Source organism: Bombina bombina, chromosome 9, assembly GCF_027579735.1.
Source record: "Bombina bombina isolate aBomBom1 chromosome 9, aBomBom1.pri, whole genome shotgun sequence".
In the NCBI taxonomy this organism is placed as follows: domain Eukaryota; kingdom Metazoa; phylum Chordata; class Amphibia; order Anura; family Bombinatoridae; genus Bombina; species Bombina bombina.
Genome location: NC_069507.1, coordinates 252,150,194 through 252,165,520, shown reverse-complemented (window position 1 = coordinate 252,165,520; position 15,327 = coordinate 252,150,194). Strand labels below are relative to the sequence as shown.

Genomic DNA, 15,327 nt, shown 5'->3' with positions numbered 1-15,327 from the left:
AAAGGTAAGTTAGCAGGTACTTATACTGTTTATAAAGACAGTTCTCCTTGTTCTGGGCCAGAGTATGAGTGGAGAAAGAGGACTGGATTCTAGCTTACAGCCAAGACCAAAAGGTAAGTTAGCAGGTACTTATTCTGTTTATAAAGACAGTTCTCCTTGTTCCGGGCCAGAGTATGAGTGGGGCAAGAGGACTGGATTCTAGCTTACAGCCAAGACCAAAAGGTAAGTTAGCAGGTACTTATTCAGGGCCAGAGTATGAGTGGGGCAAGAGGACTGGATTCTAGCTTACAGCCAAGACCAAAAGGTAAGTTAATATAGGTTAACACTAAGCGCCTAATGCTAAAGGGACCCTTAGCTTTAATAAATTGACCCCTAGCGGTCAAATGAGTAGATAATCAGAAAGAAAGTAATTAAAGTGCCAAAGGACAAAGGCCGGGTCTAAGTTAAGAATAATATATCATTTATTCAGTACAATTAAAATATAAAAAAATATATACCATAAACACATTAAAATAATAATTGAGGATCCAAGATTTTACAATAAGTTAGTATTCCAATATAAGAAATGATTTAGTACAACCAATGTGTCTGCTGGTGGGTAATATTACCCACCAGCAGACACATTGATTGTACTAAATCATTTCTTATATTGGAATACTACGTATCACATTGCTAGACAATCCACAAGACTGTTCAAGTCAAGAATTGTATCTACTTTTTTTATATTTTGGTTTTAACTTATTGTAAAATCTTGGATCCTCGATTATTATTTTAATGTGTTTATGGTATATATTTTTTATATTTTTATTGTACTGAATAAATGATATATTATTCTTAACTTAGACCCGGCCTTTGTCCTTTGGCGCTTTAATTACTTTCTTTCCAAAAGGTAAGTTAGCAGGTACTTATTCTGTTTATAAAGACAGTTCTCCTGGTTCAGGGCCAGAGTATGAGTGGGGCAAGAGGACTGGATTCTAGCTTACAGACAAGACCAAAAGGTAAGTTAGCAGGTACTTATTCTGTTTATAAAGACAGTTCTCCTTGTTCCGGGCCAGAGTATGAGTGGAGCAAGAGGACTGGATTCTAGCTTACAGCCAAGACCAAAAGGTAACTTAGCAGGTACTTATTCTGTTTATAAAGACAGTTCTCCTTGTTCCAGGCCAGAGTATGAGTGGAGCAAAAGGACTGGATTCTAGCTTACAGCCAAGACCAAAAGATAAGTTAGCAGGTACTTATTCTGTTTATAAAGACAGTTCTCCTTGTTCCGGGCCAGAGTATGAGTGGAGCAAGAGGACTGGATTCTAGCTTACAGCCAAGACCAAAAGATAAGTTAGCAGGTACTTATTCTGTTTATAAAGACAGTTCTCCTTGTTCAGGGCCAGAGTATGAGTGGGGCAAGAGGACTGGATTCTAGCTTACAGCCAAGACCAAAAGGTAAGTTAGCAGGTACTTATTCTGTTTATAAAGACAGTTCTCCTTGTTCAGGGCCAGAGTATGAGTGGAGCAAGAGGACTGGATTCTAGCTTACAGCCAAGACCAAAAGGTAAGTTAGCAGGTACTTATTCTGTTTATAAAGACAGTTCTCCTTGTTCAGGGCCAGAGTATGAGTGGAGCAAGAGGACTGGATTCTAGCTTACAGCCAAGGCCAAAAGGTAAGTTAGCAGGTACTTATTCTGTTTATAAAGACAGTTCTCCTTGTTTCGGGGCAGAGTATGAGTGGAGCAAGAGGACTGGATTCTAGCTTACAGCCAAGACCAAAAGGTAAGTTAGCAGGTACTTATTCTGTTTATAAAGACAGTTCTTCTTGTTCAGGGCCAGAGTATGAGTGGGGCAAGATGACTGGATTCTAGCTTACAGCCAAGACCAAAAGGTAAGTTAGCAGGTATTATTCTGTTTATAAAGACAGTTCTCCTTGTTCCGGGCCAGAGTATGAGTGGGGCAAGAAGACTGGATTCTAGCTTACAGCCAAGACCAAAAGGTAAGTTAGCAGGTACTTATTCTGTTTATAAAAGACAGTTCTCCTTGTTCCGGGCCAGAGTATGAGTGGGGCAAGAGGACTGGATTCTAGCTTACAGCCAAGACCAAAAGGTAAGTTAGCAGGTACTTATTCTGTTTATAAAGACAGTTCTTCTTGTTCAGGGCCAGAGTATGAGTGGAGCACTATCTTCGCTAAACAGAGGCTTTTTATGCAAAAACTGTAACTTCAACTATTGCAACCGTGTTAACATATTCTCCCATAAAAGTCAATGGAGTGTGCAAACTGGAAAAAAAACAAAAAACTAAAACCATTACTTGTGCGCTAACTTGAACGTGTTCATTCAAGAGTTCTAATTCTGACATGAAATTGAATATTTGACATTTCAATGTTCTTCACATAGAAAATATGTTCTATGTATTCTTAAAAAAAATAAGACAGTCCTGTTTATTTGGCTTCTTGTCCCTGTCTTTTAAAGGGGCAGTCTACTCCATTATTGTTATTGTTAAAAAAGATAGAACATCCCTTTATTACTCATTCCCCAGTTTTGTACAACCAACATTGTTATGATAATATACTTTTTACCTCTGTGATTACCTTGTATCTAAGCCTCTGTATACTGCCCCCATAATTCACTTCTTATGTCAGACTTGCATTTTAACCATTCAGTGCTGACTCATAAATAACTCTACAGGAGTGAGTACAATGTTATCTATATGGCACACATGAACTAGCCCCGTCTAACTGTAAAGAACTAAGAGGCGGTCTACAAGTTCTTAGACATTAGCATATGAGCCTACCTAGGTTTAGCATTCAACAAAGAATACCAAGAGAACAAAGCAAAGTTGATAAAAGTAAATTGGACTTTTATTTTTAAATTGCATGCCCTATCTGAAACATGAAAACAAAATTTATGCTTACCTGATACATTTATTTATTTCTTGACACGGTGAGTCCACGGGATCATCAATTACTGTTGGGAATATCACTCCTGGCCAGCAGGAGGAGGCAAAGAGCACCACAACCCCCAGTCATTCGACCAAAGGAAAAGGAAAAAAAGGAAATAGCACAAGGTGTAGAGGTGCCTGAGTTTTATATAAACAAAACTGTCTGAAAAACAGGGAGGGCCGTGGACTCACCGTGTCAAGAAATAAATACATTTATCAGGTAAGGATGAATTTTGTTTTCTTTCTTAAGACACAGTGAGTCCACAGGATCATCAATTACTGTTGGGAATCAATACCCAAGCTAGAGGACATAGATAATAAGGGAGGCAAGACAGGTAACCTAAACAGAAGGCACCACTGCTTGCAGAACCTTTCTCCCAAATGAAGCCTCAGCCGAGGCAAAAGTATCAAATTTATAGAATTTAGAAAAAGTGTGCAAAGCAGAGCAAGTTGCAGCCTTGCAAACTGTTCCACAGAGATCTCTTTCTTGAAGGCCCAAAAAGAAGAAACAGCCCTAGTGGAATGAGCTGTAATTCTCTCAGGAGGCTGCTGTCCAGCAGTCTCCTATGCAAAATGAAAAATACTTCTCAACCAGAGAGAAGAGAAGTGGCAGTAGTTTTCTGACCTATACGTTTCCCAGAAAAGCAAACAAACAATGCAGAAGACCAACAAAAATCCTTAGTCGTCTGCAAAATAGGATTTAAGAGCCCGCACAACATCTAGGTTGTGCAACAAACGTTCCTTTTGAGAAGAAGGATTAGGACAGAGAGAAGGAACCACAATTTCCTGATTAATATGTCTGTCCAAAACAACTTTATGAAGAAAACCAAACTTGATACGAAGAACTGCCTTATCTGCATGAAATATGAGATAAGGAGAGTCACACTGCAAACTGAGAGGTCAAAAACCCTCCAAGCAGAAAAAATAGCAGTGAGAAACAAAACCTCCCAAGATAATAACTTAATATCTATGGAATGCATAAGCTCCAATGGGGCCTGTTGCAAAACCTTAAGAACAAGGTTAAGACTCAAAGATGGAGCACCAGATTTAAACACAGGCCTGATTCTAACCAGGGCCTGACAAAAGGATTGTACATCCGGCATGTCCGCCAGACGCTTGTGTAACAAAATAGATAGAGCAGACATCTGACCCTTGAAGATACTGACAGACAACCCCTTCTCCAGACCTTTCTGGAGAAAAGATAAGAATCTTGGGATCCTGACTCTACTCCAAGAGAATCCTTTAGACTCACACCAATAAGATTTTTACACCATAACTTATGGTAAATCTTTCTAGTGACAGGCTTAGGAGCCTGAACCATGGTCTCAAAGACCGATTTCAGAAAAACCACGCTTAGCTAAAATCAAGTGTTCAATCTCCAAGCAATCAGCTTCAGAGAAACAAGACTTGGATGAAGAAAGGGCCCCTGAAGCAGAAGGTCCCTTCACAGAGGAAATCTCCACAGAGGTATAGACGACATTATTACTAGATCTGCATACCAGATCCTGCGATGCCATGCAGGAGCTATTAGAATTACTGACGCTCTCTCTTACTTGACCTAAGCGATGACTCGTGGAAGGAGAGCAAATGGAGGAAAGAGATATGCCAACCTGAAGTTGCAAGGAACTGCCAGAGCATCTATCAGAAAGGCCTGAAGATCTCTCAACCTCAAACTGTACTTTGGGAGATTGGTGTTCTGATGAGACGCCATTAGATCCAATTCCAGCAACCCCCATTTGGTTGTTAACCTAGAGAGCACTTCTGGATGGGGTTCCCACTCCCAGGGATGTAAAATCTGTCTGCTCAGGAAATCCATTTCCCATAAATCCACTCCTGCCTTGTGGATTACAGATAGGCAACAATTGTGAACATCTGCCCACTGAACAATCCAAGACACCTCCTACATGGTTAAGGAACTCAGAGTTCCTCTCTGGAGATTGATGAAAAACAATGAGGTGATATTGTCCTACTGGAATAGAAACTAGCTGACCACAAGCTCTCTAAATTCCAAGGGCAGCTGAATAAGCCACAACACAAGGGGCCAACACCTGTGGGTGGATTCAAACTATTTACCCAGTTAGGTGTGTTAACCACTAAGCTATACCAGAGGAACCTTGGTAAGGGCAACTGAGGTCAAGCCATCAGAGCATTGTAAATTGCTCCCAACTCCAAAAACAGGAGGGAAGACACTTATGAGTCCATAGACCAGTCCTGCAGGTTAGCATCCATGGACACAACACCCAGGAATGTCTTTAGAAGCATGCGCCATAAGACAGCTACTCCCGAGAAATCACTACGGGATAGAGACTCTTGTCGACTAACCTAGATCTATCCTCTGAGACAGATCCAAATAATTTCCATTCCATAGAAAATAAACAACTGCAGCTGAATTCAGACTCCCAACCTACTGGTTGCCAAAAGGCTACACTATTTACCGGACCACAGAGCTTGCTGTTGGCCGGACAGTAGACTGCAGAGAAAAGAAAAGGAATAATCCTTGATTATCCGACCTCTGTTATAATCTTCTCCTATGATAGAGAATCTATTAAGGTCCCCAAATAAATCACCCTTGTCGATGGAACAAAGGAACTCTTCTCTAGATTCATTTCCCATCCGTGGGAAGGAAGATAGGACCAGATCTCTTGAAAGAGAGAATTCTCAAAGAAGGATGACACCTGAAACATATATTGTCCAGAAGAGCACCCTAGTAATACCCCAAGGCCTAAAAGCCTTTCTAGGATGACAAGACTCAGAAACTTGAAAGAGAGAATGCTCAAAGAAGGATGACACCTGAAACATATATTGTCCAGAAGAGCACCCTAGTAATACCCCAAGGTCTAAAAGCCTTTATAGGATGAAAAGACTCAGAAACTTGAGAAGATCGCAATAATGGGGACAATAAGGACACATTCTTCAGGTCTATTTTCGGACTTAACAGGTCCTCTTGATCAAAGGAGAATGGGTACCCCTTTGCAAGGACAAAACCTGAGAAACTCAAGGAAATACCTATATCCCGTTCCCAGACTGGAACTGGAAATGTCATTCCTAGAGAGGAAGGGCATGAACCCAGTTCAAGGAATGTCTCTCATCATACCTGGATTGCAGATACTCTAGAATGAGATATCTGCCCTGGGAGGAAATCTAGATAGAACTCCACCCGAAAAGGCAGGAGACAATACTGCCAGCCAAGTACAAACAAGGTCTCATCCTTGAAAGGAAACGCCGGAAGCGAGGAATTGGCGGAAACATAAATATTGAACCTGCAACTGCAAAACTATAAAGCCTAAGCTGTACTGCTAAGTCACAAGTAGGCTTCTCATCTACAATGCCCGGCAGACTAGCACAGCAAGTCTAATAAGACCAGGAAATGTTCTAAATGAACAATTAAACCTCCAGCTTCTTATCCACTGATCCGTAAAGGAGCAGCTACCCCCCAAAGGATCGAAGTACTCGCAGCCATAGTAAAAAAACTCCCTTCTACTCAGAGCACTGTGCATTATAATGGAGTCAGTGACAGGAAAATACGATAAAGGACAGGAGACAGGGAGAAAGTTAAGCTTCTCCTAATCTAGAAACACTACCTAATAGGAAGGAAAATCATAGAAATTATAAAGTTCACAAACTTTCAAAGGTTGACAACGACAAGGGAATCAATGTCGTCCAAGTAGCCAAAAAATGTACTTAAACAATACACAAGGTGATCAAGCATACATCTTCAGATGAAGGAATTAAACTGTCCAAATCTGAGATTTCACCCACTACAGGTGAAATCTCCTCACCATTTTGAAGAGAGAGCAACCTGCATAGTAGAATATGGAGCAGAAACCTTACAATCCGAAATAAAACATATCCTCTGCATATTTCCTGAAAGAAAAGGAAAAGCCAGACAAAGCCGCAGATATCGCAAAGGACACATGAGCTGCAAAATCTGTGAGCACACATACTCCTCCAGGAGATTTAAAGGAACCTGCATGTGATGCCAAAAAGGCTTGGGACATAAAGGGAGAGAGCTGTGGCACTGCCTGAACAGCATCATCCTAGGAGACATAAGCCTCAGATTGATCTAAACAATCAATTGCTTAATTAGCAAGGAAGTACAGAAAAATAGACATCTTAAACAGTCTAAACTTATTCTAAGAGGCAAAAACTCCAGAAGAGGATTTTAAAAGATACAATCTATTTAAAAGGAACAGATGAGCTTTATTTAATTTTTTTCAATACATACTGTTCATAGCATAAGCCCCTTAATAAAGAAATGTATTCTCTGATAACACATATTCAACTTGCACATATACAGGACAAGGAAGAGAACTTCACTTTAACGTTAGAATAAAGTATAAAGGAATAAACTTAAAAATTCTGCAATCTCATTGTTAGTAAGAGCACTAAGTCATTTCCCTCTAGCTTATAAGCATACAGCTCTTGCAGCCTGCTTGTCTTTACAGAGTTCCATATATGAAAGTCTCTACCATACTCCAGAGGCATAGAAAATGATCTAGAATGGATATATTACATCTGTATGCATCTATGGGGCAAACAGAATAACTCCATTCCATTCTCATGTCAGAGAACGAGGAGGAGTTAAAAAATACATGCTCAGGCGTCTAAAAATGGCTCCGATAATAAAAAGGAGGCGTGGCCAAAAACCGGGGCTGAAAGGAAGCTTCGTTCCGTTACTAACTCTCCTCTGTGTAAGAGGAATTATCGGTCAAAAGCATAGATTAAGTGCTAGATTCTTAAATAGTACACAGGCACCCTCATGTCACTTCCACTCCATTCCATACTGAAGCTCTTCTAAAAACGAAGCAGGAAAATCAAAGTAAAACCACAATGTGTGCTCAGTCCCTTCTAAGACACCAGCATAGATACGCAGCCCCTTAGAAATGGTGTCATACACGCTTTCTCCCCTGACCTAGTCACTTCAGACCACTCAGTCACTAAAAAGGGGCTTCCAAAATACAGGATAAAAAGTACTAAAATTAGACCTGAGCCCCAAGGTGGTTAACCCCTTCCTTGCTATGAAGGAGATTAACCCCTAAATCTCCAAGTTTTATGATTAATGTGCCTGCACACTGCCCTAAGCATCCATAAGGATTTGTCCCACTAAAAGCAGAGGGTAAACCCCTTCAGTGCCAGCCTTCTAGCCCCAGAAGAACAAAAGGCACTTACCTGCATTCTAGCCGTTCGGCAATCAGACGACTCACAAGGTATGAGAGGATGCCGCTCCTCACAGAGACCTGTGTAAAAAGAAAGGCAGAGTAAACCTACTCAGGCTTTCTATACCAGGGCAGCAACATGTTAGGAAAATGCAGCAAAGCCTACTTTACAAGTTCCTAACTGCTTTAAAGCTACCACAGCCCTGCTGAAGAGACTAAAGTGGAGTACAGCTATAGCCAAATTGTGATTGAAGGTCAGAGCAATCCTGCCCTGGCTTTAAAATAAAAAATAAATCTTGATAGAAGAATCTTAATCAGGACACCAAATTACTTCACCTCCTCCTTGCTCTAGAGGCAAAGAGAATGACTGGGGGTTGTGGGAAGGGAAGTGATACTTAACAGCTTTGCTGTGGTGCTCTTTGCCTCCTCCTCCTGGCCAGGAGTGATATTCCCAACAGTAATTGATGATCCCGTGGACTCACCATGTCTTAAGAAAGAAAGTTTGATTTTTGACTAGACTGTCCCTTTACGCCTTTTCCTTGTTCAATTCAGTCTGTATATAATTTATAAATATTGTGTGTAGTGCAGTACTCCCACCACAGAGGGCGCTGTGGCATTAGTTTCATTTCCAGGTTAGGGAACAAGGGGTGGTAAAGACAGGAAGCTTAATAGTGTAGCACTATTTGTATCATGTGTTATGTCCCCCATGTATATACTGAGGCTTTGCTTAGCAGGGGTTAAAATATCAGGCTTTTTACATACAAAAACTCCAGATTTACTGGAGTATATATAGGTCTATTAACCTTTTGCTCACAACCACTGCTGCAGCAAAGATAAAAAAAATAAATACTATTTACCTCAAAAAATGTCACCCACCTGTGAAACTGTCAATAGTGTCTTAGTAAGTCCTCAACATTTCTGCATTTATTGTTCTCAGCAGCCCAAGACAGCAGTTAGCAGGTTAAACATACTGAGATAATATCACTAATGTCATGCAGTGTAACATCTATATAAACTAGGGTCCTGCTTTACAGATGCTGAAGAGTAAATAATTTAATCCTTGTTTGCTTATTTTGGTACTTGCTGTAAAGTACAGTTATGTGCTGGAGAGTAAGGGAGGTGATGGGGAGCTTGATGCTTTAATCTGCATTAAAGGGCAATAACACTGCAAAAAGGAAATGCTCTAAGATGTTAGACCAATTTTGTTATTGCAATATTTCTTAAATCAAACCATGTGTACAACCCCTGCAAAGTCAGTTCCAGAGCAGCAGTGGCCTACTGGGAGCTAGGTGACCACATCTAATTATCCAATGACAAAAGACAAATGTGTGTAGTCACCAATACCAGTAGTCAAGTCATATAAACACATAAATAAATATGTACACACACATGCATATATATATATATATATATATATATATATATATATATATTTATATATATATACATACATACATACATATATATTTATATACATACATACATACATACATATATACATACATACATACATACAGGGAGTGCAGAATTATTAGGCAAATGAGTATTTTGACCACATCATCCTCTTTATGCATGTTGTCTTACTCCAAGCTGTATAGGCTCGAAAGCCTACTACCAATTAAGCATATTAGGTGAGGTGCATCTCTGTAATGAGAAGGGGTGTGGTCTAATGACATCAACACCCTATATCAGGTGTGCATAATTATTAGGTAACTTCTTTTCCTTTGGCAAAATGGGTCAAAAGAAGGACTTGACAGGCTCAGAAAAGTAAAAAATAGTGAGATATCTTGCAGAGGGATGCAGCACTCTTAAAATTGCAAAGCTTCTGAAGCATGATCATCGAACAATCAAGCGTTTCATTAAAAATAGTCAACAGGGTCGCAAGAAGCGTGTGGAAAAACCAAGGCGCAAAATAACTGCCCATGAACTGAGAAAAGTCAAGCGTGCAGCCACTTGCCACTAGTTTGGCCATATTTCAGAGCTGCAACATCACTGGAGTGCCCAAAAGCACAAGGTGTGCAATACTCAGAGACATGGCCAAGGTAAGAAAGGCTGAAAGACGACCACCACTGAACAAGACACACAAGCTGAAACGTCAAGACTGGGCCAAAAAATATCTCAAGACTGATTTTTCTAAGGTTTTATGGACTGATGAAATGAGAGTGAGTCTTGATGGGCCAGATGGATGGGCCCGTGGCTGGATTGGTAAAGGGCAGAGATCTCCAGTCCGACTCAGACGCCAGCAAGGTGGAGGTGGAGTACTGGTTTGGGCTGGTATCATCAAAGATGAGCTTGTGGGGCCTTTTCGGGTTGAGGATGGAGTCAAGCTCAACTCCCAGTCCTACTGCCAGTTTCTGGAAGACACCTTCTTCAAGCAGTGGTACAGGAAGAAGTCTGCATCCTTCAAGAAAACATGATTTTCATGCAGGACAATGCTCCATCACACGCGTCCAAGTACTCCACAGCGTGGCTGGCAAGAAAGGGTATAAAAGAAGAAAATCTAATCACATGGCCTCCTTGTTCACCTGATCTGAACCCCATTGAGAACCTGTGGTCCATCATCAAATGTGAGATTTACAAGGAGGGAAAACAGTACACCTCTCTGAACAGTGTCTGGAAGGCTGTGGTTGCTGCTGCACGCAATGTTGATGGTGAACAGATCAAAACACTGACAGAATCCATGGATGGCAGGCTTTTGAGTGTCCTTGCAAAGAAAGGTGGCTATATTGGTCACTGATTTGTTTTTGTTTTGTTTTTGAATGTCAGAAATGTATATTTGTGAATGTTGAGATGTTATATTGGTTTCACTGGTAAAAATAAATAATTGAAATGGGTATATATTTGTTTTTTGTTAAGTTGCCTAATAATTATGCACAGTAATAGTCACCTGCACACACAGATATCCCCCTAAAATAGCTATAACTAAAAACAAACTAAAAACTACTTCCAAAACTATTCAGCTTTGATATTAATGAGTTTTTTGGGTTCATTGAGAACATGGTTGTTGTTCAATAATAAAATTAATCCTCAAAAATACAACTTGCCTAATAATTCTGCACTCCCTGTACATATATACATATATATATACATACATACATATATACATATATACATACATACATACATACATATATATATACATATATACATACATACATATATATATACATATATACATACATACATATATACATACATACATACATATATACATATATACATATATACATACATACATATATACATACATACATACATACATATATACATATATACATATATACATACATACATATATACATACATTTTTATTTTTTATTTTTATTTTTAAAGTTTTATTATACATAAAATAACAAATACAAACATGTCAGGGCATTCCCGACATCATGAAAACAAAATAAACAATTCGCCATACAAGGCAATCATCACATTCTTGTTGCAAATATAATTTCCATGCTTCAATTTTGCATACATAGTTACCGTTATATACAATCAACAAAGAAAAAGAGGGCGAAAGAAGGAGAGCGAGAGAGAAGAAAAAAAAAAAAAAAAAAAAAAAAAACCACCCCACAACTGGAAAAGAGAGGGGAGGGACCCCCCAGAGCTAATTCAAATTGGGAAATTCCTCTCTAGCAATCGCATTGAGCAATGTTACTGACTCCCGAAAAGGGTATATTAACCGCTTCTGTTCCGTTTCCGGGAAAGCCTGTATAAATCTCTTCCACTTATCAAGGAAGCGTTTTATCTGCGTTTCCGAATTAACTGTCGTATCAAATTGCTCCACTATTAGTTGTCCCTTAATTTTGTTAATACATTCTGTTAAACTGGGGGCTTTCATGGACTTCCAATATTTCAGGATTAATGACCTTCCTATTAATATTACTGTATTCACAAATTTAAAATTAATCTGTTGTCTGGGAGTTTGGTACATAAAGATTATATACTCTTTTTCTAATTTAATCTTTTTCTCGTTAATTCTATTCAACCAGAAATTCAACCTACTCCAAAATGTTTTAATCTTTGGGCAGGACCACAGACAATGGGTCAAATCCGCTAGAGGGAAGCTACATCTAGTACATTTATTTTCGCTATTTTTATCCCATTTAGCTTTTACGGCAGGTGTAATATATACCTTATTTATCACTTTCATATGCGACTCTCTCCAACCTATTGCTAGTGTTGCTTTGTCTACTAAATTGAAACTTTTTTGTAGTCTCATGACTGGCTGTCGCCAGCTTGCTGCTAAAGCCCCTATTCTTGTTGTTTCTTGAGACTTTTTGATTATCTTATACCAAAAGGAAATGGAGTAGTTTCCTTGACTATACATATTCACTACCATATTCATCTTTTCGCCTAAACCCTCTCGTATAGATTCTTTGTTAAAAGTTTCTAGAAAATGCCGTATTTGCAGGTATGCGTAAAATTCATTATTTGGGATTCCAAACTCACTTCTTAGATCCTGAAACGTTCTACAAGTTTTAGTGTCCCTGTCTTGCAATTGTTGTATGAAAGTTAGACCCTTCCTCTTCCATCTATGAAAGACTTTTGACTCAATTGCTGGTATAAAATTGGGGTTCCCCACTATAGTCAAATATTTTGAATATTCCGGGCTAGCTCGTAACAATTTCAGCAACTTGTGCCATGCGATAATTATATTCTTAACAGTGGATAATTTTTTAACTTTGTCTGGCAACTTCCCTTTGTAATGTAGTAAAGCTTTTAAGCCATATGGGGCCACTAAGAATTCTTCTATGTCATTTGTGGCAACGTAATTTGCCTCTGTTAGCCATTCTAATGCGAATTTGCCTATACATAATAGATTATATAGCTCTATGTCTGGAAAAGATAAACCACCCCCTGTTTTAAATAGTGACAAATTATGTAATGCAATCGCTTTACGTTTGTTGCCCCATAAAAATTTTAAAACATCCCGCTTGAATGATGTTATATCTTTACGATTAATAAATATGGGTAAATTTTGTAGTAGGTACAGGATTTTAGGAAATAGGACCATTTTAATTAAGTTTATTTTACCCGACAGAGTCAGTGGGAAATTGGCCCATCTGGCCATATCCTTAGACAATTTTGCCCAGATTTGAGGGTAGTTTAATGCATACCAGTTTTCAGGGTCTCTAGATAATACAATGCCTAGATATTTTAATTTACCATTTGCATTTTTAAATGGCGCATTCTTATAGCTATCTCCTTTTTCTTTTAACCAGAAAATCTCTGATTTATTGATATTTACTTTATAACCTGCAAACTTACCGAATTCATCTAGAATTTGAATTAACAGAGGAATATTTTTTTGAGTATCTCTTAAGAAGACCAGTAAATCATCAGCGTATAATAAAAGCGTTGTTCTTCTCTTCCCTAGCCAAATCCCATCTATTTCCTTTCTCAGGAGTATCGCTAGAGGTTCAATCGCTAAGTTGAATAAATAAGGGGATAACGGACACCCTTGTCTGGTTCCTTTCTGTAAAGTAAAGTTTTGTGTTATATTTCCATTTATCAAGATATTTGCCTGAGGCTCTTTATATATCAATTGTATCAATCTGAGGAAAGAGCCTGTGATTCCAAAATTACTAATTGTTGTGAATAGATGATCCCATGTAATCATATCGAAAGCTTTTTCAGCATCTATAGATGTAATAGCCATATCTGTTTGGCTCCCCATTCCCTTTTTTTTAATCTGGTTCCAGTAGTAATCTATTATCAATGAACTTTCCTCAGATTGGTTGTGGAAGTCCTATTAGGCATAAAGCCAACTTGATCATATACATACTTGATACATATATACATACATACATATATACATATATACATACATACATACATACATACATACATATATACATATATACATACATACATATATACATACATACATATATACATACATACATATATACATACATACATACATACATATATACATACATACATATATACATACATACATACATATATACATACATACATACATATATACATACATATATACATACATATATACATACATACATATATACATACATACATACATACATACATATATCCATACATACATACATATATACATACATACATACATACATATATATATATATATATATACATACATTATACATGTATACATACATACATATATACATATATACATACATACATACATACATACATATATACATACATACATACATACATATATACATACATATATACATATATACATATATACATATATACATACATACATACATACATACATACATACACATATTTAGATATGTGTATGTATGCATATATATGTTAGAGCTCTTTACAGACCTTTTTTTCCAAAACACCTTGTATCTATCTTTGAGCCCTTATTACTTTTTAACTAATTTTTATCAGACAGTGTTTATATGAATGTAACTGTACTTTTACATGTATTTGTATTTTATGCAACTTTTTTCTCCTCTCCCTTACGCAAGCTCGTAATACGTGTGCTATTTCCAGTTAGCGCATCACTCATAATCTAGCCCTTCGTTGGTAAAGTTCTGGATACTGTATAAATTATAAAGAAATTTAAGTTGAAGAATGATGGACAAACTCAGTGACCTTTATGTGTACAGCTTGGAGGCAAGTTAGCAAATGTGTGATCAAAACTGTCAGCTGTATCACGGAATTTAATAAAATTCAGGAGCAGAAAATGTTTTTTGAAAGGAGAAATATCTGAAAATAGGTCATGATTTCATTTAACCAGGATTAATATGGTAAAAGCAAGAAACCCCAATGTATTACTCAAAGTCCTCCAATAAAGAACACTATGGGGCATATTTATCAATGTGCGAGTAGACATGATACAAAGTAGCGTATCATGTCCGTTGCACATCGAAAAATGCTGACAGCATACGCTGTCGGCATTTATCAATGCACCAGCATTTCTTGTGAACTGCTGGTGCAATGCCGCCCCCTGCAGATTTGTAGCCAATCGTCTGCTAGCAGGGGGTGTCAATCAACCTGATTGTATTCGATCGGGTTGATTTCTGTCCGTGGCCTCAGAGCAGGCGGAGAAGTTATGGAGCTTGATAAATATGCCCATATATATATATATACTGTCATTTAACAACTGTCTCCATATTATATTCAAAGGTTGTATTCTGTAACAATTACTGCATCTTTTTGTTATTAAATAACATTATTGCCAATAGTGTACTAGTATCTATTACACTATCCACTGCAACTTTGCTACTGAGTTTACGGA

The 15,327-nt window shown here is 38.1% G+C and overlaps 1 protein-coding gene across 1 annotated transcript in view; it reads left to right on the top strand.

Moving 5' to 3' along the window:
• Positions 1–15,327, top strand: part of LOC128640533 (VPS10 domain-containing receptor SorCS1-like) — a 1,407,808-nt gene that overhangs the window by 705,619 nt on the left and 686,862 nt on the right.